At 42.9% G+C, this 24,190-nt stretch overlaps 1 protein-coding gene across 3 annotated transcripts in view; it reads right to left on the bottom strand.

Annotated features, from left to right (window-relative positions):
* Positions 1-24,163, bottom strand: part of SHOC2 (SHOC2 leucine rich repeat scaffold protein) — a 78,745-nt gene extending 54,582 nt beyond the window's left edge. Inside the window, exon 1 of one of the 3 annotated variants that reach the window (XM_080403547.1) lies at positions 16,571-24,163. The gene's annotated coding sequence lies outside the window, so the exon portion shown is untranslated. The other 2 variants (XM_080403546.1, XM_080403548.1) reach the window with 2 other exon arrangements.
* Between the last annotated feature and the right edge of the window lie 27 nt (positions 24,164-24,190).

The following is a 24,190-nucleotide window of genomic DNA, read 5'->3' as shown; positions in this document are numbered from 1 at the left end:
ATCTGTACATAATAAATAAATAGACCAGAGAACTGCACTATACAGTGCGAGCTAAGAATAGGTGATTCGCTGCATTCAGATTGCCCACATCTGCTCCTCTTGGGACTGCATGGAGGTGAGGGCTGCTCTCAGCTCCTTGCAGCGCATCCCTGTACTGCACCCAACCTTCACTGCGGAGGTCACCAAAGTGATGGAGCCTAGATTTTTTGCTTTGAGGCACAGGGCAGGAGATGGAACGTCACCACCTAAGCAACATTCACACGAGCAGTACAGGTTGAAGAAATCCAGATTAAAAGAGAATTAGCCTTTTTCAAAACCAGTGTAATCAAAAAAGTATTGGACATACGCAGAAAGCAGTCACAAAAGGTACACAGACTCACAAACTGACTAGAAGGACTGAACAAGTTGTAGTACGACAATGTGCTCCAGAACAATATGTTCAAAATCAGGGTACTATATTTATATACGAACAGTATGAGGATACAAGGAAAATATCTGACGAAGTAAGAAAAGAGCTCCTGAACAGAAGGAAAAAGAAGAAACAAACACTGTAGAGGTACCTGAACCTCTAAAAATAAAAAATAAATAAAAATTAGTTTAACGAGGAAGTTTATTAACTAATTTTAACAAATACTTGCTACCTATTTGTTCCTTTTTCACTCAAACATTCACAAAATAGTGGGAAGGGAAGAAAAAACACAAAATGACACTTCCAAAGAAAACAGAAAGGATCCAAAAGACAGAACAAGCACAGGTACAGGTAAAAGAGAGATGACAACCACCAGCGTTTACCTGAAGTGAAACATGAGTACTGGGTACAGACTACAAGGAACTGTAAGTACGACAATGTATAGGAAGAAGAACCAGAGAGCCACAGCAGACTAACAAGCAGGACAATGGAACTAGAGAAGTTGTGCAGAGCAGGACCTGAACTGGTGTGTCCCCTACAATGGGGCATGACCAATGCCACCTTCTCAGCACACACTCCCTTTGCAAGCAAGGCACAACATGCCAGGGCTGTATTCCTCCATCCTGTCCCAAGCCTTTCTCCATCCTTCCCTTTGCTGCAAAGCACAAAACAGGCAAATTACATCAAGTCTTTCATTCCTACGTGGAGCTGAAGAATTAGCATGTGCCTGATGAAACCTTCTCCTCCCTACCAGCCTCCAGCTCCTGTAATTTTTGGACATAATGCTGCGCAAACGGGGGCAGCTTCTCTCCCCCACAATTCCTCCTTCCTTCCTTTCTTCCATTCTCTGATAATATTCTTCAAACAGAAGGTGGATAAAAAGTTGCAATATGAAAACCTTTTATCACTTGTCTTTATCACACAAATTCCTACCAAACCAAAGGCTTCCTAAATTCTTACATGGACAGTAACATAACTAGTCTGACAATTGTCAGTATTGGGTTACTATTAAAGTATAATTAAATGCTATAAATGTGCATTTAAAATTTCTTTTTTTAAAAAATGAAGATACATATAAAATCACTCTATATTAAACCAGCATTCTATGGGAATCAAATTCAGACATAACGCAAAGAAAGAAATTTTAATTTAAAATTATTCTTGCTTGCTAAGGCTAAATTTGATCTGTGGTTGTGAGGACTACCAGTTGGAAGCACGACAGAGAAAGGTTTTAATCACGGCCTCTGTTGTTTGACACATTGTGCTCTGTCCTTGAACTCCAAAATTCCTCACGTCAGATCTGTGCAGACGATACTATTTCACCGCTCACTTCTCTCACAACCAACCTCTAGCTTATTTTACAGAGCAAATAACATTACCACTAAATCCAGACCAGATGATTCCTGCCATAGTCAGGCTCATTACTGCAGGCTGCTTGATCTTACACAGTACCATCTCTTTCCTACTTCCAGCATTCATTAATAAACTATCATTTTAATTCAAGAGCTCTTAAGTATCCCTTGAAGATAGCATATTCTTCTGGGGAGAGATTTTGTGTGTCCACTTCCTCTCTGGTATTTACAATCACACCATAATTCTGTGGGAGTCTGCCAGAAAACTGCCTATCCCCTCCATCCTTTGGCCATTGTACTGGCACATCTAAATGAGGCTACAAAGTGTTATCTAAGAAAGAGTTCAGTGCTCAAAGGATTTGTTGCCCAAGTAGCTCTTCCACCCGTCCTTCAGAAAAAGGAATCAAATCATGGCCCTGCAAGTCAGTTCTGGCCTGTGGAGTGCTACCAAGCTATGCTGCCCTGCACGCTCCAACGTAATATTCTTCATACTTGCATACATGATATATGAAGCTGCTAATAAAGATACAAAAGCTCAAACATTAAATAGAAACAAAAGTCTGTAGAATGCAACAGAACTTACTAACATTCATCATTTACTAAATGACATTTTTCCATATGAATGAGAGGAAGACAAAGAAATGCAAGATATCCTCAAAAATAACTGCAGCAGAAATGAAACCAAAAAACTAAGCTTAAAAGGCTTGGGGTTTTGCTTAAGAACAAGCCTTAGAGTTCACGTGACCACAAATCAAGACTTTGGATATCTGCACATGGCACTATAAATGTGGTATTTTCAGTGCCTGGGAAAGACCAGAAAAAGCAAGAAGGAAAAGGCTGTTTCACTCTCCACACTACATTAGATCACCAAAATAAAGCACCTGGGATCTATGAAAAAGAAAGGCATCAGTTAATTAGTTCGATCTTTCTCCAAATTTGAGATTCAGTTATCAACTACCAGCAAGCAATTTAAATAGTACTACAAATCCAGTATGCTGTAAAACTGGAACTGTTACACACTCCTATGGCAAAGGAAGATCCCTACAGGTTGTACCTACATGGGTTTCCCCTCTGGGATCAGAAATAATTGCAAATAGTAATTGGGTTTGATCACTGGTTTTGGGATCTGTATTCATATACCAACAAACAGTTCCCAAACACAACAGAACTAGGGATCAACACTCAAAAAAAAAAAAAAAAAAAAAAGAAAAACCAAAAAAAACCTACCACACCAGCAACTTAAACAGCAGTGAAATTAGATTATTTTTCAATTAAATCCTTATGTAGTGAAATGCAAAAGTAAAATGAGAACATAAAATTTAACTATTTCAGATAAGAGACACAGTGTTTTTATCTTTTACAAGAAGGTTCAAAAACTTGCACAAGTCCTTACATTCAAAAAGCAAACATGAAGCCAACGGAGAAAACCTGTATCTTTCCATTAAAAAAACTACAGTAGAAAGACCAGCTGTTCACCTCAAGGTAAGCATTGAAGTTTGAGACTGCCACAAGAAAATACAATCATGGTTGGTTAAGTGTGCTTTCTGAGACGTTAAAATCTGTGCTTTCACTGAAATTTTACTAGTAAGAACACAGCAACTAAAATGTCATCTTAGAAGAATTAACACAAACACTTAAACAAGAAGTAGAAGCTATAGCCATACCCCAACATCGACCCAGCATCTCCTGGATTTTCCTTTTAAATAGTTTTTCAAACACTGAATCAACAGAATACTGCTTAAGGGATACACCAAGCCCAGAGAAAGTAATTTCCCTAAACACGGGGCGTGGGGGTGGTGTACATAAATCACATATTTCTAGAGAGCAAGACTATTACAATGAGCACGCTTAAGTCTTGAAGTCTTATTTAAAATAAATAAAAAATAAGAGATAAAACAGCAAATCTAAATTGAGCTGAAAAAAATACCATCTGTTCCAGTTAAAATTCCTCCCTCACCTATATGATCATCAGGAGCTCTTGAAATTGTTTCAAATATTAAAAGACATGCATAAAGGCCACATTACTTCTGCAAGAACCACTACATGCCATCAAAAGTACCAAAATAAACCCAGGAGTGATCCACAAGTGAATTCAGTGAACTTCACAAACAGTGCAAAGTAATTCCCACCTCCTCTTCTTTTTTTTTTTTTTTTTTTTTTTTTTTTATTTAAATATATGGCTCCCTTATAATAGTACAATTACAATGGTGTCAGCATAACAGAACACCTCATACTGAAAAGTGAACCTTACAGGCAAATGAAAAGCTTGACTTAAAAGAACTAAATTCCTTGCACTGGCTAATTAGTCTGCTCTGTGATCACTTATCACAGCTTTTCAAGCTGGGATATTTTATTTACATTAGGCTGCAAGCACTAGGCAGTGTTAAAAGCTGCATATTAATCATAATCAAAACCAGACAGTACTCTCAGATGCAAAGTGCCCATGGTCACATTAAATGAAGAAAGAGGGCCATACAACCAGACCCCCATCTGACTGGTAACAGAACTTACATTGCCCACTAGCTGTAATTAAGAGTTTTGGCATCACAGAAAATCAGAACCCAAATGAATCCTAAGTGTTGGGATTCTGGAATTATCATCTCTATAATGGATCATTGTAAACCTCATAGTAGAGCAGCCACCTGAAAAGTGATCAAAAACTGGGCAAAAAGTAACATTTGCAGCATCGATTCCATTTTATTAATCAACTTCTGCCCATTTACTTTTGGTAACTGAAAAGCAGCACGTTTGTACTGAATGGATATATACACACACCGGCACTACATGTGGAAGAGCCAAAGTACAACCCCACAAATGTAAACCTGTTACCTAGTTCCTTAGTTTCTCATTTAGTTCATAAACCAGGTTATACAACACTGAAATTATATAAAAATCATAATTAAAAATAGATATCCAAAGCTGCTGCCCATCTTGCCCTCTACTGCTTGAGAAAGCTGCTTAGAAAGAAAACTCACTCCTGACAGGAAGAAAAGGGTCTGAGCAGTGATTTTACACTCTGCACTTAGACAACTTGAAATTCAGTCCACAAGCTTTTACAACCACACACAACCCATGCAGAGCTCTCTCTATAGCTCATCATCTCCAAACACGACAAACAAGTCATTGCTGTATCATTGAAATAGCGCACAAGAAAAGTTCAAATCATTATTAGATTTCTATTCGGAAAAAGCATTAGAGAACAATCAGCAGCATTTTGAAAGTAACACACATACAAGCTTTCCATGCTCTCTCCCCCTACTTTTATTTGCAAGCTTTATACCTGTAGATAAACTTTCAAACAGAGTAACTCAGTGGTTGAAGCGTACCAGTTACTTGCAGAAAGTTCGGGCATGCACACATACTCTTGGTTACAATGTGCAGAGGCAGCGTACCCCATGTTACCCCGGGGTAAGGGAACCCAGACAAGCAGTCGCAATGAGGAGCTTTCATACTCTATATGCCCTTTTGCCTTGCATTAATTTGTTCCCGTGCCACAAAATAAGAAATTTACAGCAAAGGTTACAAAAACTTTTTCTGATGCATTTTTTTTTTTTGTGGGCACTGAGTGAAATTTATGTTCACTATTAATTTCCACTGTGGGGAAAAGAAGGTTATCAGGAGTAGTCAGCATGGATATACCAAGGGGAGATCATGCCTGACCAACCTGATAGCCTTCTGTGATGGAATGAACGACTGGCTGGGTCGACAAGGGGAGACTGGTGGACGTTGTCTACCTTGACATCAGCAAGGTTTTTGACATGGTCTCCCACAACATCATGTGTAAACTCAGGAAGTGCGGACTAGATGAGGACCGTGAGGTGGATTGAGAACTGGCTGAATGGCAGAGCTCAGAGTTGTGACCAGCGGTGCAGAGTCCAGCTGGCGATCTGTAGCCAGTGGTGTTCCCCGGGGGTCAGCACTGGGTCCAGTCCTGGTGAACTCGGTTATCAATGTCCTGGATGAACAGACTAGGCGTACTTTTGGCAAGTTTGCTGATGAAACAAAACTGGGAGAAGGCAGCTGTGCTGCTCTTCAGAGAGACCTGAACAGGCTGGAGAGTTAGTTGGGTGGAGAGGAACATAATGGAGTTCCATAAGGGCAAGTTTAAGTTCCTGCACCTTGGAAGGAACAACCCACTGCACTAGTACAGCTGCTGGGGGGCAGCTCGGCAGAGAAGGACCTGGGGGTTCTGGGGGACAGCAAGTTGCCCAAGGGCCAGCAGTGTGCCCTGGTGGCCAAGAAGGCCAGTGGGAGCCTGGGGTGCATTAGGAGGAACGTGGCCAGCAGGTCGAGGGGGATGATCCTGCCCCCTGCTCTGCCCTGGTGAGGCCGCACCTGGAGTGCTGTGGCCAGTGCTGGGCTCCCCGGTTCGGGAGAGATGGGGAGCTACTGGGGAAGGTCTAGAGAAGGGCTGTGAAGATGGTCAAGGGACCAGAGCATCTCCCTAGTGAGGAAAGGCTGAGAGAGCTGGGCCTGTTTAGCCTGGAGAAGAGAAGACTGAGAGGGGATCTTACCCGTGCCTACAAATATCTTAAGGGCGAGTGTCAGAGGACGGGGCCAGGCTCTTTTCAGTGGTGCCCAGCGACAGGACAAGGGGCAACGGGCACAAACTGCAGCACAGGCAGCTCCAGCTGAACATGGGGAAGAACTTCTTTACCTTGAGGGTGACAGAGCACTGGCACAGGCTGCCCAGAGAGGCTGTGGGGTCTCCTCTGGAGACATTCAAAACCTGCCTGGATGCGACTGTGCAACCTGATCTAGGTGAACCTGCTTTAGCCAGGAGTAGGACTAGATTATCTCCAGAGGTTCCTTCCAACCCTGACCATTCTATTACTCAGTGGCTTCAAAGATGAAAAAGTACAAAAAATGACATAGTAAAAGTACAAAACAATGGGAAAAATCAGTAGAAGCGGCTCTAAAGCATACTTTCAGATTAGCATGGTACACAACTGATCAGTTTATATTAAATTTTTGACAGACAGCCAACAAGCTGGCCAAAAGAACCAACGGTGTGCAAACCATGGAAAGTCTCCCTGTTAACATGAAGCACGTTTAAATGAAAAAACCATTTTCAGTAGACATTGGAAGTCACAGGAATGAAAGCTGTGAGAAACACAGATTTCTCATTCCAAGACTTTACATGTCGAGTATAACGTATAAACGTTTGCCTAAAGAGACCGAAGTCCATAGTTTATATAAAGCATAAGCTTTGAAACTAAGGTGACAGCAGCTTTCTTTTAGTATTATAATACAGAGGATCATTAAAGAAACAAGAGGTCATACACAGACTACAACCATCTCAGGATCCTTTCAAGCAACACCACTACTTCTGATCATACCAAAATGTTCAAAGATCTAACATGCTACTCTCCACAAGTTTCACTACCAACAAAATAATCACAGCAGTAATGGGTTTGCACCCATTTGCCTTGCTGTGCCTTTCACCTGTCTGGAAAGAGTGAGGAGTTTGGGGCTGGGATCCACCTCCACTCCTTACTCGTGGTGAGCTTGGCATGGGTCACCTGGCCAGGCAGGCTCTCCAAGGCACATGCTGCAACTGGGTTTCAGCTCCTACAACTGGCTCACAGCAAGGGAAGGCAGAGCAATCCCATTGTCATTACTGCTGTTAAAAATCTTCCCTGTAATTTCTGTGCCTTAGTTCCTCTACTGTAATGCAAAAGGGATAGTGCATATCACATAAAAAGGCCAGAAGGTTAATTCAAAGCTATAAAAGGCTACAAGGTCTTTTTTACACTGTAACAGCAAGTTTAGAAATTACTACTATTTTCTGAAGGCTTTTGAAGCAGAACACTTCACCAAAAGCAAACGTTCATCTTGAGAGATGTGAGCAGCTGCTCCACAAGAAAAAAAACAAGTTCCCTATTCTCCTCTCTTTCTCTTTTATTTTTACACAACCTGATTTTGAGAAAAATGTTTACGTTTTTGTTACCACAGGAGGGCAGGAGCATGTAATGCTAGTGCTGATTTCTTCTGAGAGAGTGCAGAACAAACAGTGGGAGCTGGAATACAGAAAGAGCCAAGTCAGAGACCCAGAGCGTGATGAAAATTCAGTCATAGCAGCAGAGTTAACTGCTTGTTAATGAAGGCGTATGCATCCCATCTGCCAGCTACAAAAGAGCTGGAATGGTTTCAAAAACATTCCAAGACAGACATACCATCAAATATATGATGTGAACATGTGATCCACACTCAAAAGTTTACTCCACTCATTTCAGCAGGACCACATATAAACACAAACAGACACACACGGGCACCAAGGTTGCAGGATACAAACCATGTCCTTGTCAGACATTAACTGTCACTGCCCATTGAGAATAGAAATCCTTCCAGTGTAATTTGTTTATTCATTAATTCTGATTTCAGGAGAAAGTTCTGGCTTGCCCCCAACAGCTAATTGGTTCAATAAACAGCATCTCAGTTTAGAAGAAGAAAACATGATACTACAGTGAAAGCGTGTAACTGAAACCTCAGTATCTGTTTGGGTAGGACTTAGGGCTTTCTCAAAAGAGCTGGATTGCAAAGAGCCGGTTTTAAAAGACAAGACAGTATACAGTTTAAATGCAAGAAATAACTACCAATATTTATCTGAAGACTTCTTATGGGGAAGAGAGAAGAGAAATCACTGCTGTAAAAAAGTGCCTAACGATGACCTAAAACACTGAGAATAAATTTATGGATGAAGTCATGGAAAAAAAAATCCAGGTTGTATTCATTATGTGAATTATAACTCATGGCTATAATACTTAAATTTTGTTTCCTTCCTAACTAGGCCTGCCACACACAATATGCTATCAAAAAAGCTGCCAAACAATTGTTTCAATCTTCCAAAAAGCAAGTATGTAGCCCACCATGAAAAACAAATATGATAACCTGAAATCTGCCATCGCCTGCACACTGTCCAAGAATTCAAAAGAGTTAGAGGGAATTACCAGAAGAAAATTTGCTGCACAAAGACAAGTTCCCAGGTATCTTAATTCATATTATTTACTAACATGAATTTAGCTTCTCATGAAAAAAACAATCATCTAGAATCTTAAATTCAATATAGTTCATGTAATTGCCAGTATTACAGATTTCTCTTTAATAAGAAGTATCTCAGGTTTTGCGACTGTACATAACCATTAGATTTTTTAAATCTATTAGGAAAGTAATTGTCACAGATTTAGTATGTTAATAGGAACATTTGAACTGAGGCTTCATTTAACCCATCCATCCCTTCAATAAGAAAATTGTGCGAGTCACTCCAAATTATGCATATTTTATAAGATTTTTCTTGGCTTAAAACCCTTCGACTGTACAATCATTTCTCTACAAGAAACATTTTTAAAAGTCACATACTGTAAGTGCTATGTCAGAAGCAACAGCAAAATGGGTTTTCATGTTAAGTCCTTCATTCTGCTACGATCAGCATTTTGCAGGACTACACAGATGGATTCTATGGTAGCCCTTCACTTCCTTGTTTAGGAGGTCACTTTTTTGCACTATTTCTTTTTATAAAGATCTATTTTTGACTGCTGTGGACTTCTGTTTACATATTAATCCACCTGATGCCTCCAGGAGCCATATAGTTTGCTAGTGAAATCATTTTCTCTCTGCTACACACAGCGTCTCCATGTAACTAAATGCTTCTGAACAGGACTTGGTATTTACGGTGATGTGAAGACGACTCCTCTCTGCGTGGTTATCCCTTAGAAATAAAAGAAACTCACAGTTCTGCTTTTCTGCAGTGGCTAACTCAAGGAGAAGGGGGGGGGGAAGGGGAATGGGAATATAAAAGGGCACAAAACTAACATCACAATTTCAGAAATACATCAGTTGATCTAATTAGGAGAATAAGGATTACTCCATTATTTCCTTGCCTTGGATAGCTGAGGGTTGATTTGGGGGTGGGGGGTGTCGAGCTGGAGGGGAAGCATTGAGAGAGATTATAGGATTTTTTAATTATTTTTATATATATATATAAGGATGGAATAAACTCCAGTATTTTGCTGGATTATTTTTAACATGAAGGAAAAATAAGACTGAAGCTAAGAACCTAAACCCTTCCTCAGCACAAAGCACTTCACTCAGCACCTGCAGTTGCACTGTAGGTATAGCTTTAGCCAATTATCTACAAATTTACCAAGACCTTCACTGCTGTGCTATACAAGCTTGAAGTTACAGTAACACACTGAATTGCCTTCTTTTGTTTTAAAAAAATAAATAAATCTATGCAACAGTTGGAACAGTAAAAAAGGGGGTTTTGCCTTAAGTATTTTGACACAACATGAGTATTTCCTCTCAGGACAATTATCAATAAAAACAATTAATGCTGTGTATTACAAAACAGATTATAACCTAACTTTCAGCATCAAAAAAATAAAAAAACAACAGTGAGAAATCTTATACAGAAGACTGGACTGTCCACATACTACAATTACACAGGTTACCACTACTGCCAGTCACAGGAGAGAAGCCTCGTACCAAGAAAGGGCAAAATCGCCTATTTGCCAAGATTTAGCTGACTGGGACACGGCTGAGAGAAAGGAAGAGGAAAAGTCTGGCTCCCCACAATCATTGCTGCACCTCAGCTAAAAGTAAGTATTGGCCCTGGTCTTTTTGGCTGCCAGTCAGGTATTTCTTCATAAAAGTAATATGTTTATTTTTCTTCCCAGTCATCACAACATGCCAGGCCAATGGGTCATTCTGACCATTCAAACTGTCACGAAACACCTCTTCAATTTCTGATTTAATACTCATTCCTATTAAGATGGGAACATCGAAAACATAGATCTAAATAAAACAGCAAATCCTAAAGTGGTTTTGCCATATTCTTACAGGTACTAAACCAATATTACTTGTAATATCTAATGGATAATTAAAATCCAAGTACACATGAAGTATAAATATACTACAGCTAAAGGTTCTCAGGTGTCAGGCTTTCAAGATTATTTTTGTTTTTTCACATAACATTATTTAACCTTATATTTTTATTCCCATCACTATAAATATTATTCAAAACTTCTGGTATACACAATGTAAGTTTTTGATAGGACAAGTGTTAAAAATACTGTATTATAGTAATATGTATGTTGTTCACAGGACTACGCAGAATACTTCATATATAAGCCAATCATCATATAGAAGTTCTAAGCAAATTTATGGTTCTTGCAATAATATCACTTACTGTTTCAGAAAACTGTTTTCATAACTTTACTTCCAACCACAAGGTCATTCATCATACTCTCAACCTGAACAACTACTACCACTTCAATATGTGCAAACATGTGCAGGAGTGACAAACTACTAACAACAGATATATATTATCATTGTTTAAAAGAACATTTGATTTAAACATATCTTTCTTGCTCCAGTTTTCACCAGCTAAACCGTGTAAGCCAGAGAAAACCCTAGGATTACAACTGATTAGCCAAAAAATACAAGTAACAGTTTAATATATTACTATTCCCAAAATTTGACACAATACATTAACAACAAGGCTGTAGCTACAAGAACTTAATTCAAACCTTTAAAAGATGGCATTCTGTGATGATTTAAAAGTCTCTATGCATCTACTAATCACTAAGAGTCAAGTAAGTGATACTAATCACTGTTCTGTTTAACAACTTTGTAAAGCAAACTTCTGACAGATAGGTTATGGCAACTTGCCACCAGTTCCCAAAAAGAGTGTCTGCCTTCAGTCACATCACTGTATCGACACTTCCAAAGGAAATTTGGGGTGCTTCTGGTAAAATTAGTCATAAGTCATCAAATGTTTCAGCACCAAAACAGTGGTGGCACAATATTTCACGTTCCTTATGCATAAAATATTCCCACAGACATCTATAGGATTTCTGGAAATAAATGCAAAACCAAGTCTCAAGCAAACATGTTCTGCAACACCAAATATAGCAAGTTTGGAAATAGTTGGTGAAAAACTGCACAAGCTTCAATTTTTTTTTCTTCCAAGAGCCTGTATCAACCTGTGGGCTGAAAGGAGTGGGAGACTAGAACATGGGTAAGTTAAAATTGCACCTCATCGCAAACAGGCTTCACTATTTAATAAAGATGCACTTCAGAACCCCCCTCCAAAGCAATACCAACCACGAACAAGATCCGCACTACAGAGAGAACCTATTTTAAAGTCTAGCAGTCAAAGCAGTGAGAGAGTGAACTGAGATGTGCTGCAATATTTATGCAGCCATTATAATGCAAATGCATAAGGTATTAGAAAGGCTATTTGCATTGGTGCACAGCCCCTTCAGTCTATGTACAATGCCAACAGAAAGAACAATTAGGATGCATGCATAACAAAAAGCCTCTGACCACAGCGTAGGCAGGTCCACTGAACCGGATACAATATCTATGGGATCAACAGGGCTCCATGGAAATACTGTCTGCTGGATCACTCCATACATCTTGCTCATACATAGAATATGAAGCACTTTAAGACACAAAAGCACGTAGGGGATTACTATGGTGAAGGTAAGAGCAAGCTACAACCAGTTTACTGCGAGCACCAGTCGCATGTTTCTCAAGATGAACAACGGGGCTGGAGCACTGCTCGCCTCCCCAGGGCTGCTCCTCTGCAAAACCCCAACACTACTAACAGGCAAGTAGCAAACTTTCAAGTGTGCTAAAAATTAATACATTAAAAAAAAAACAAACAGCTGCATACTTTCCTGTGGCAAAAACCAATTATTTCCCAGCACTTTTTGTAACAGAAAGGGAGGCAGGTGTGCAAATTAGGATCTAATGTACATCCACTCTGAGAACACACTGTGCTTTTGTAAAGAAATCAAAGAGCAGACAAATAAAAAAAACCCCAAACTTGCATGTCTGTCTTTCTTTTTACATGTATAACTTAATGATAAAACAATACTAGAAGAACCAAGTACGCCAAATTGTTTTTAAGATGTTTCTTTGACTTCATAACCTACCATTTATCTACACCAATTCACAGCCTCTTAACATATCCTATGCTAGTCAGCATGTCTACAATTATATGACAGGCTCTGTTGTCTCCTGTATTTCTCTTGTAGAACAACACACATAAAGTACTTCTTAAACTGCAATGATCTTAAAACAGTCTAAATTTAACTATGTTGTATAGAATTACTTTTTTAAAAGAAATTCTAAACCTCACATAATTTCTGTACCAAATATATCCATTACCTAGAGGCTAATGATGGAAAAATTCTTAGTAATTAAAATTCCCTTTTTATCCAGAGACCAGTTTTTTGCTATACTGAAAATGCCTTTATTGAACCAAATCTGGTGTCAGAGAATGCACAGATTTAACAGTACGTTACGTGTATTTCACAACACAGTCAAGCCCAAGCAATGCAGCAAAAACCAAGCAAATTAAGGTCAATGGCTAATACCGCAATCATTACCTGCTTATTATACAACCTGTTACATTTTATCCCAGTACATTTTGTAACATAGCAAGACTACTGTATCAAACAGACTACACGACCATGTCAGCGAGTACAATTTTAATGTAAACAAGGGTTCTATTTATCTTTACAATCTATTTACAACGGGCTGTTTAATCTTCACTACTATGTCCTCCACAGCCTTCTCACACACACACACACAAACCCCCACCAGAAAGAGAGGGACAGAAGCATCGCCTCTGAGATGCACTTGCTTGCAGTAAAACCAAATAGAAGGTATTACAACAAGAGAGGAAACACAAGCCTTGCTACAATTAAAAAAGCATCCACAAAGGAGCCACACAAAAAAAAAAATAAAATAAAAAGCAATGAGCCTCGAAGCACTTTGGATGGGAAATGCCACTAGCCAAGCTGAGCAAGAAGGTACGGCAGGCTGGGCGTGGGTACGTGGTATGGGCCACGGGCTACCCTGCACCCAGGCAAAGCACAGAGTCACCTGAACCCACCCGCTGAGGAGGGCAGGGGCGAGGTGGAATGAGGGGTGAGCCATCCCGGGGGCTGTGGCGGGCAAGGGGAAGGGGCAAGCGCTGCCTTCCCCTCCCTCCATGCACACAAGTTTTCACCTTTCTTCAGACACGAAGGAGAACCTGCTGCTAGAGAGAAACAGCTTCTTTTAGCACCCACCCAAATTCTCCATGATGGTATTTTGGAACATCTGAGATCTCTTCATGCAGTTTTATTTCATGATCAGTTATTTGCAGGGCTTCCTCAGGAAGGGATCACAAAATGTGATCCTTCTCATTTGTAACAAGCAGAAGATACTTTTACAGCCTTAATTCAGTTAACATGCATGAGCCCCATGCACACATGCAAGCACACACAACCACCTATTTCATGGGTGCTGTATGCGGGTCGGCAGCAGCCGCCTCGCACGCTGACAAGCCAGGACCGCCACGCACCGCTTCAGCAGAAACATTGTTTTCTAGAAAGCCACAGCCAAGTAACAATTCATCCAAGGGTTTCCTAAAAGGCACACACAGAGCGAGCTTCAAGCAATTAATTTCTGTACACAGGCTAAGAGTGCAGGAAGACAGTTGGAGAAAACACTCATCTTCTGAAGGAATCCCTTCAATCGCACAAAATTCCTGGAGGAGAATACACCCGTCAGTGCGATTTAAGTGTCAACATAACAAAGGAACGCCCCTCCCAGCACCTCCTGCCTTACAGATATGTCACGCTGGAAAGGAAAAACTAGACCGGGAAGACAGCTATTCGCAATCAGCACTGTTTATCGACCCTACCCTTGCCATCACCCCCCAAAAAAAATGCTGGGGATTGTTTAAGGTTTCTAGAAAGAACAGAATAAAGGGACATGGCAGAAGACAGCATCCTCTTTGAGGATTCCTCAGTATTCCTCAAAGGAAAGCTGTGGATACAAGGAGAGCTTTGTCTGGAATCATCTTTCTATATTACAAGATTACACATAAAATTAGTTTTGCCCAATGTATGTGTTCTGCCTTGCCACATGTACAGAAATCCTGATGGCTGACAAACATTAGCCTAAATTAACAGGAATCCAGCTTCAAATTAGTAAAACAATCTCCCATTTCACTCATCCAGAGCAAAGAATAATTACACAGAAAACCAAAACAGTCAAACCCAAATCATTCAACAGGAATTAAGAGGATAAGGGTGTTACTAAAATTAAAATGTATGCACAACAGTGTAATAACAAATTCATAGGATACAGTAAATCTTTCCCAAAACCAGGCTAGGATTATATCAAGATCACCATACAACATATGCCTGAAATATGGCTGTAAGTAAGTGTGACTTAATTTGACCACCACCTACTTTAAGCCCTTGATTTTATAAATAGAAGCATCCAATAATGACTAGTGATTAAAAAAAAAAAAAAAACAAAACAGTTTAGAAGGTAAAAAGAAGAAACAATACATACAAAGTCAAGCACGCAAACAAAAAACAGCAGAAAATTAAGACCCTGAAGGTAATTATTAAAACCATTTTAATTTCTATTTTGATAGTCCAAAAAAATCCCGACCAAGTACTGCAGACATGACAATAAGCACAACTACAATTCCTTAATCATGAATATTCTGCCTCAAAAGTGTCTGCACATGTGCAGAGCTGAATAAAACAGATGCTTCCATAATCCCATCTCAAAATCGTGAGTTGAAAATTACCAGTACAGTTTCAGTACTCTGTAATTGTTTTCTCACACATGGTAACTTTTTATTCCACGTCCATACCTGCTCCTAAATAAACCGGTAAAGTCAAGCAGCCACACAGTTTCACCAAACTTCACTTCTGCTGAATTTCTGTACAGCTCACGCCCAGTTGCAATTTTAGTCAACACACATGGCCGTTCAGCTTACAGGAGGTTACTACAGCTTTTTAACCATTTCCTAGAGAAAGATACGTACAACTCGGTGGAAACACCTTCTACAGCCACGAATACAGGCGGGAAGCTGTCACACCACCCTCTGTGTGGCATCTGTTTTAAATACCGGGAAAATCACCTGGCTAGACGGGAAGGCGAGGAGTTTTGAAACGAGATTCTGCCTCTCCGGCTCCATCACCACTGCCACAATAAATACATCGGGTGAAACAGGAAAAGAGGCTCACGCCTATACGAGAGGGTGGGGGACAGCACTCACACACACGGCAGCAGATGTAATCATTACCCTGAACGCCGGTAATCATTACCCCGAGCGTCAGTGCCACCACACACACGCGAAGTCCCTCAAAATTTCCCTCGCCAGCTCTCGGTGCCGGGAGCGGGCGGGGAGGAGGAGAGGTGAGGCTGTGAAACGGAGCTTCCTCCTTTCTTTTTGTGGTGGTGGTGGTGGTGTTGTGGCGGTGGCTGGTCGATGCCATCGCCCGGCAGCGCGGAGGAGCGGGGCAGCCCCGCCGCCCGGCCCAGCGGGGCGATCGGCCGCCCCCGCCCCGCCGCACGCAGCGGGCGGCCCCCGGCCCGCCCCACCTGCCCCGGGCCCCGCGGCTGCCGGGCGGGGCGGCCCCCGCCGGGGCACACGCACACACGGAGCCGCCGGTACCGGTGCGCGCAGCCCGGGCGGGCCGCCCCGCCGCCTCCCGCCGCCCACCCCCCCGCGGCTACCTGCCGCCCAGGCCCTCCCCGCCTTTGTGCCCGCGGCCTCCCGCCTCCTCCGCCGTTGCCCCCGGCCGCCGCCAGGCCCACCCCGCCCGCTGTCAGCCGCCGCCTCAGCGCGCCCCGACGCCCCCGGCGGCGGCGAGTCCCGCCGCCGCCCCCCGGCCCGCCGCGGCCCCCGAGCCCGGCCGCCCCGTACCGTGCGGCTCCGCCATCCTCCCGAGGCGCGCTCGGTACCCCCCCTCCCCGCCCGTCCCTGCCGGCCACCGTCTCTGCGCACCGAGCCGTCACGGGACTCCCCGCCCACAGACCTCCCGCGGCACCACAGGGGCGGGCCCGCCGAGGCGCGGGGCGACCGACCGCTTCCAGGTTACGGCGCCGCCACCATCTTGGCGGCGGGCGGAAGTGGCCCGGTTGCCCCTGGCGACGGCGAGGCGGCGGGGCGGGGGCGCCGTGGCGGGAGGTGCCGGGCGGCCCGCGGCGGGGCTCCCCGCTGCCTCTGCCGTTCCCGCGGGGGCCCGCAAGCCCTGCGGGGCCCGGGCCGCCCCGAGCAGGTGGCCAGTGCCGCGCTGCCTCACCGGCCACCCCTCCCGCTGAAAGCCGGGGGAAACCTGTGCCGAGATTCCCCTGAGGGCGCAGGACAGCCCGTAGCCCCGGCGGTCGCTGGCTGCGGCCCGTTAGAGTATCCCAAGGAGCGGGCACTGTTTTCCCGCCAGTCCCACTGTTTGACCGGAGCGTTTGCCCCCCGGGACCGACGGCACCAGAAATTCCGGTGTCCTGAGGCCCTGTGGAGCGGCTCTCCTCAGCGCCCAGCCACCCCGCTCCTGCTGCAGGTCACCTCCGGCCACTGAGGTGTCATGAAAGAGGGGCCAGGGGACTGCGGCCTTCCCGCCTTCCCTGTTTCTACAAAAGCGGGACCGTCCCACTTGGCACCTCCTATGACCTTGAACCAACACGTCGAGATACCACAAGCTAGGCGCAACCAAGCCGCCCTGGCAAGGAATACACATGGGAGCTGCAAGAAACGGCGGCAGCCGTTCAGGAGGTGGCAACCACACCTCTGCATAGGCGAATATGCTCAAGTGTGACGGAGCATCTGCCATTGGTTGTCGTTTGATTTTGGATGGGATTTTAAAGCAAGTTCTTTGATGACTTGTTGCAACAGACCTTTCAGTATTTTGCTGAGAAATGTTTAGCTTTTTAATGCTAAATTTTCAGGTGGTTGCAATCAGTTCCCCTTTCAAGCCTAGAGGGATTCTGCACTGCAGTAGCAACTCAACTTTCTAATTTCTGAAACACATTACAGCTAGTGGGAGCCTACTAATTGACCTCAGTACTTGCTGGTCTGGACTGATCCCACTGGCGCACATTCAAAAAGAACAGCACCCACCTCAGCAGAATGAAAATCATTAATAAACTTGGGAGCTGTTTCCTACATCAGATAGATCTAAGTATCTGCTATTTCCATCAGTTTTTTACAACTTTTGGCAACCATCAAGGCTACTTTCAGTGAAACAAGGCTATTTGCATTCAATTGTCTGGGTTCTGACAGTTTTCTTTGTGTGATTCTTTGGTGAACCAGACAGTTCAATGTGGTTACATGCTTTTTTACTAATAAATGCTGGACAGCGTTTAAAGCAGAATTGGCTTTTTGGCATAATGGGTCACAGGGCAGAAACCAGGTGTAACTTCCTAGTGACAATATTTCTTACAATGACTGGATGTTTATTTGTTGTTATTACTCAATAAAACATTCAATGTGGACAGTGCACCAAACCCCTACAAGGCATGGAAATATGTGCTTTGCCCTGAAAGCTTGGAGTCTGAAAGAATTTTTTCTTGTGTAGCTTATTTGAATGCACACAGATGTCTACATATAACTACAGCTTCTGTATTAAAGACCATAGTGTGTATTCATTCACCCCACATAGGGAGGATCTGAATGTTTTGTTGACCGTGCCTTTACATTTCTCAGGCTCTTTGTGTGCAAAGTGCCACCGCCCAGTTGCTTTAGGATTGAAGAAGTATGTGCAAAGGATATATGCTACACGTACTCTGGTTCAGTTAGAGATTTTACTTCTGTTTCCTCTCTCTTTGCCTTTAAAATATGATTTGAAATCTAAAAAGTTATTACTCTGTACTCCAAAAACCTGGTTTGCTCTTTTCAGGATGAAACATAAAACTGAAAAGCTGATATAAAGCAGAGCAGGACAATTGTCACTAGACAAGGAACTGGCCAAGAAATTTACACTGATAACTCCACCCTTCTGTTGCAATTCCTTAAATATGTCTTATAAGATTAGATCGAACCTACAGTAATACTTGTGCCAACTAACCGACCTTTTTGCAAAGGCAGAATTGGTACACACAAGATTTGTTTTCAATCTGCACAAATGGAGTAGTTTATACCTTCCTACTGGATGCTGGAAGGCTCCGGTCTGACCTACTACCAGCCTCCATCAGCATTGTTTGTCCCCAAATCTTCATCGACACAGACCTGACCCAGTGCAGAAGGTGAGTATAAGAGTCACAGTCCTTACAAGTATTAGTTAACGGTGTGTCAGGATCAGGAGACTACACTGACAGGCCTGTATTTTGAACCTTGTGGTATTGCAGCTGAGTACCTCTCTTTAAGATAGATCCACAGACAGTGAGTCAGAGGTTCCTCAGTCTCTGTTGCCCCAGAAAACCCATAGAACTGTGCGAGGATCTTGAATTACTGCCATGCATACTGAAATAAACAGGAGAGAAAATATAATTAACAAGCATTTCATAACCTACATGCGTACAGGTTCTGAAGGGGTTTCACTGGCAATTTCATTTGGACATTGCCTAACTTTTAAACACTTGGCTTTGCAAAATTCATAACGTTCCTTTAACACCTGTGGTTTTTCCTGGGTTCCTGAGAAGGACAATTGTCAACGCAGGATCACACAGCACCTCAATGGGTCATCAGCCATGCTGGTACGTTTGCATGTTCAACACAGACCTCTGCCTCTTTTACACAAAGAGAAACAAATAGCAACAGTGGATTGTTATCCTCCATCTAGACCAGCAGTGGAGGGGGATAAGTGTTGGAATTTGGATTATTCAGTGGATTCATAAAACCATTCCTAAGGCTATTTAGTATTTACACAGTTGTTTCAAGCATGTTTCTACAAAGCAGCATGATTTATTAGGAGCTAGTTCTTACACAATGAACTAAAATAAAGTAATCAATTAGTTAAGCTTGCTTAAGCTGACCACAAGATCAATCTAGCAACTTCAGAATCATCTTTTGACTGAATTCAGATACCTTTGATATAATACCCTCACTTGCTTTTTCTTAATTTACTGGCTGACAGACCAATGAATTGACCCTTTCTCTCTTGGTCATGTGACCTTTTCACTACCTCCTCCCACCTGTAAAATTTTTGTCATCTTAACTACAAGAAAGCCTCCTCTCCTCCCCCAGGCAGGCAGCTGCCGCCTCATCCAAGGACACTCAATTCTAGTCATTTCTGTACTGTGGGTTGGGGCAGACAGCACAAGAGGCAAATTCTTTGCCAGCTGAGCCAACGTGAAGGCCAGCCTTGGGGAAGCTCTGTTCTACTTCCAGCTCTGGAATTCAGAATGTCCCAGTGAGCACAGCCCATTGCGCCCTTTTCCACCCATGTACCCCTCTGCTCTGCCCTGCGCAGTGCTGCCTTCCACAGCTCTCCCCTGCTTCTCCATTCCCTTCCCCTCCACCTGTACCTGACCACCTGTAGACTTCACCTGTTCCTTCCCCAGGCTCTCTCCTTTCTTAACCTCCAGCAGGACCTGAACTTTGGTTCCCCACTCTGATCCTAGTTCAGTCTCTTGTCTAGTTCTTCATCTCACTGCCTATCCCCCTGACTTTCCTGCCTCTTCCTTCTCGTCCCTTTGTACTGGCAAACTGAATTCCGCTGTGCCTTCTGCCAGTTCCTTGCCAGCCAGTCTCAGCATAAAACTCTTAATTCCCAGTTTCACTTTCTTTGTGAATCTTAATCTTCTTTTATCATGTCTCGAACCTCCAAATTCCCAGCCCTAGGTTTTAGCTCCCTCTCATCTATACCTCAATCTACTCAAACCTTCCTGCCCTATCCTATTCCTTTCCCATCTCTTGAATCACCAGTTTACCATAAGTCTGGCTTCAGTCTCTTAGCCAAGGGTTGCAACAGGTTTACTTGTCCTGGAGGAGAGAAGCATGCTTCAAAGGCTGGTGGCACGACAAAGCCCATCTAATTTTCTGAGCATCATAACAATCATGAAAATATGTGAAAAAATAAATGAAAAAATGCCTTTGTCGTTGTTTTTCTATCTTCCTCTTGAATGTCACCTTGGCTCCACTGCTTTTATTATGAGTACAAAAAAATGGGAAGGCTGGAATAGTTAGCACAACTCAGGAGCTGAAGGGGAAAGAGGAAGGGTCCTAGGCACAAAAACTGTACCTGAAGGCTGAACATAGACTTTAAGAGCCCTTGTCAATTGTCTAGGAGCTAACACTCCCAACAGAGTGGCTGACAACAAGTTCCGTCACGTTGAAGACAGAGACTGCCCCACCAGAGCGAAAGCTTCTACTGGGTGCAAGATGCTGTTGCAATACAAAAAAGGATGCAAAGAAGGGGAACCTCAAAATGTGGTTCTCTGTTGAAGGACTACAGTACAGTAGGATGTTGCTATTTTTGCTGTCTGTTTCTTTTATGTGTTCAGAGTCAGGTCTGCTTACTTGAGTGACAAGAAATTATTTTTGCTTTTCGTTCAGTTGGTTCTAAAAAGCAAATGTATGCTAAAAGGACAGAGCGTGATTAAGGTACCTATGTTCTCAAAACCAAGCAGTATGATTTAGGGCTGTAAAACTATCATGTAAAAAACAGTTCTGGTCCTGCCAGCTTCAAAGTTCAACTCATTAGCCACCTATCTATGTCACGCTGTTAGCAATTTTTTAAGCAGACTTCCTAGTCTTGCAGGAGCTCTTCCAGGTGGAAAGACAGGACGTATCAACGCTAAAACAGCACATCCAGAATGCCAAGCATAAAACTATGTTCTCTTATTTACTTGCACGCACACAAAGTTTTTCAAGTATGCATTGTGTCCTAACTGCCCCAGGGCCAGCAGTTCTTCAGTTGATTTAGTGCAAGGGAAAACTGCAAATCCAGCAGGCTATCAAGCAAGCTAATCTTCAGTTACACAAATGGAGAGACAACCAGTTCAAACAATTTATCTTTCAAAGTCAACACTACAACAGAAACAAGCAAGAGCTTTTTCATTCACAACAGACAAGAAACTGTATTTTTTTAGTGTAGATATTCTAGACAGGGTAGTATCAGCTGTTAGAAACTTCCTACTTTTCTCTGCAGTGAAAGACAGGGCGAATTAAAGGCTTCAGTTGTCTGTACTTCGAAAGGGGAGAAAGGCTGGAATGAAAAACTCAGTTAAACTGAAACAGATGCTGATTATTCCAGCTCCAGATAGGCCATCCCTAAAGAAACCAACCTTTCTTGACTTCATTTCGTTCTTCTGGTACTTGCAAAAATTCATTTCTGACATCCCAGTGTAACTCAAAAGCACAAAGCAGGATCCAACAGGACATTCTGTGCTCTGGTGGACAAGCTTCTCTTAGCCTGGGTCTGCAGCACCTGAATTTCAGTTGGCAGTGTGCCTACCAAGGACTAACCATGTCCAGGGCCAGCATAACTCCCACAGCTAAGGGGCAAGAAGGGATGGGTATTCACAAAATCTTGTTTAAATCTACAGAGGTTAAGCTTACTCTGTAGTCAATAAGATAAGCCTGTGCTTAGGCAATCTGAATCATATTCTGAAGAAATCACTTTTTCCATTGACCTCACACAGACCCTGGGGAATTGAGCTTCGCAAGGGAAAAGCCACTTCCTCCCCAGGAAAGTGCATTCAAGCCTAAATGGCTGTGGGTTCACCAGCTTTTTATGTGCCGCAGATTGCTGTTGGACTCCAGCGCTGCATGAGCACTGTAGATCTGCATGCCTGCAGGTGGTACAAGGCATCTTCCACCATTGTACCTGTTTCACTTGGCTCTTATGTCAACCTTCTAAAACTGGCTGGCACCAATAATCTGGTACAGTGTGGCTTAGGTTTCATTTACACTGCATGTTGTTTCATGCCTTCAAAGGTCTGTGAAGATTAATACCAGGCTGACTGGTATGGCACGGTATGTAGGAATGTGAGTATAGCCCAAGTTTTTCTCTGCTGAACTTCGCACAAGGGCATATCCTGCCCCCATTCCGCATGAAAGAGGGAGCAGGCTTCCACTTACCTGGTGTCCTCTCTGATCCTCAGCAGCCACAACAGGGTAGCAGTGTGGCCTGTCCTTCAAAGAGAGCGCCTGAAGACAACAGTTCCATACAGTTACTTACCATTTTTAGCTGATAAAGGTGTGAAGCCAAAGGAAGGAGGCTGCCACAGTAGCCAAGAAAGGGGAAAGGTCTCTGAGAGTGGTGGCCCCAGGGAGGCAGAACAATTTTGTTACAAGGTTCTTTTAGATTACACGTAAACAATTCAACGTGTCCTAAACATGACTGGGAGTGGCAGCACATCCATGCTGAGCCACGTAAAAAAGCCAGCTGCGCCATGCCCAGGCAAGTATCGTTGCCAGCAGGTTAACCAAGGCCATAGGCAGAAGCAGTTTTACTCAGGATTACATCTTGTCACTGCTGCAAGCTCCGCTGTCTGAAATGTGGAAGAAGATGTAGATCAGCTGAATAGAAGAGTCCCTAGGAAAACAAACAAACAAACAAACAAGCCAACCAACCTCATCTACATTCTGACAAAGAGAAAAAAATTCTTTAAGTAATTTGGGACGGGAAAATTGAGCTGGAATGAAATATTTGCCTGTTGGTCTTAATAGCTGCAGCTCTGCTATCTATTTTCTCTCCCGCTTCCAGACTGTCAGCAGGGATTGAGTGTTCTCCTGGAGCCAGGGATGGATTTCCTGAATGGTGACAAATAGCAGTAAAGCCTGAAGCCAATTCCACAGTGAAATCATTATATAAATTGCTCTTTCCTGCAGAAAGAGATGGATGAAAAAAAAAAACAAATGAGAAAATAGTATGAAATGAGTAATCTTATAGTTCAGTTACAGGAAGCGAAAATAACTACTCCAAGAACGATGCTGGCTCAGTCAGGGAGCCAGGCGTTACAAGGAGTACACCTGTAAAGGAAAATTTCAGTTGAGGATTTCTGAAAAAAACCTGAAAACTAGATTGGTCAGGTGCAGAATGATTTTCCAAAAAGACAAAATAAAACTCCAGAGCTGTGAAAACTAGAGCACAGTGAGTGCAGGCAACTACAGTATTTATTATTATTATCGTGGTAGGGCACAGAAGCCTTGATCTTGATCTTACGTGCAGGGTGCTGTACAAAAAGAGTGTTCTGATTCAGAGATTGAAAACTAAACGTAAGACCAGAAACATGACACACATTTGTCACAGACACAGGGAGCATGAGGAAAGAAAAGCAGACAGTGTACTGCCAAGTTTTTTTATAGGCCATACAGACAAGGAGAGCATTGGAGAGAGCTCTGAAAAATGATTTTCTCAACACACATTAATAAGGGGTTGGTTGCAAGGCTGGGAGAAAGTGTAGAGATGTTTGAAATGGTAACAAGTAGTCAGTGGAACTGGTCATCACAACCTGATCTCAGGGAAGAGCTGACGCCCTGGTAATGCTCTGAAACAGATGAACAGGGATGAGCTAGGGAAAGACAGGCCTTGAAGAGGTAGGCATATGACACACAAGAAAGGAGAGTTAGTAAAGAAAGAAGTGACACAGAGTGATGGGCTAAGAACAGTCCTGCATTGTGAAGGCACGGGCTTGGTTACTGAAGAGTTTTCTTTCCCCCTCTTGTTTCTCAGGGGGAGAAGCA

This window comes from Falco punctatus, assembly GCF_963210335.1.
Source record: "Falco punctatus genome assembly, chromosome: 9".
NCBI lineage: Eukaryota > Metazoa > Chordata > Aves > Falconiformes > Falconidae > Falco > Falco punctatus.
This window is presented reverse-complemented; position numbering and strand designations above follow the sequence as displayed.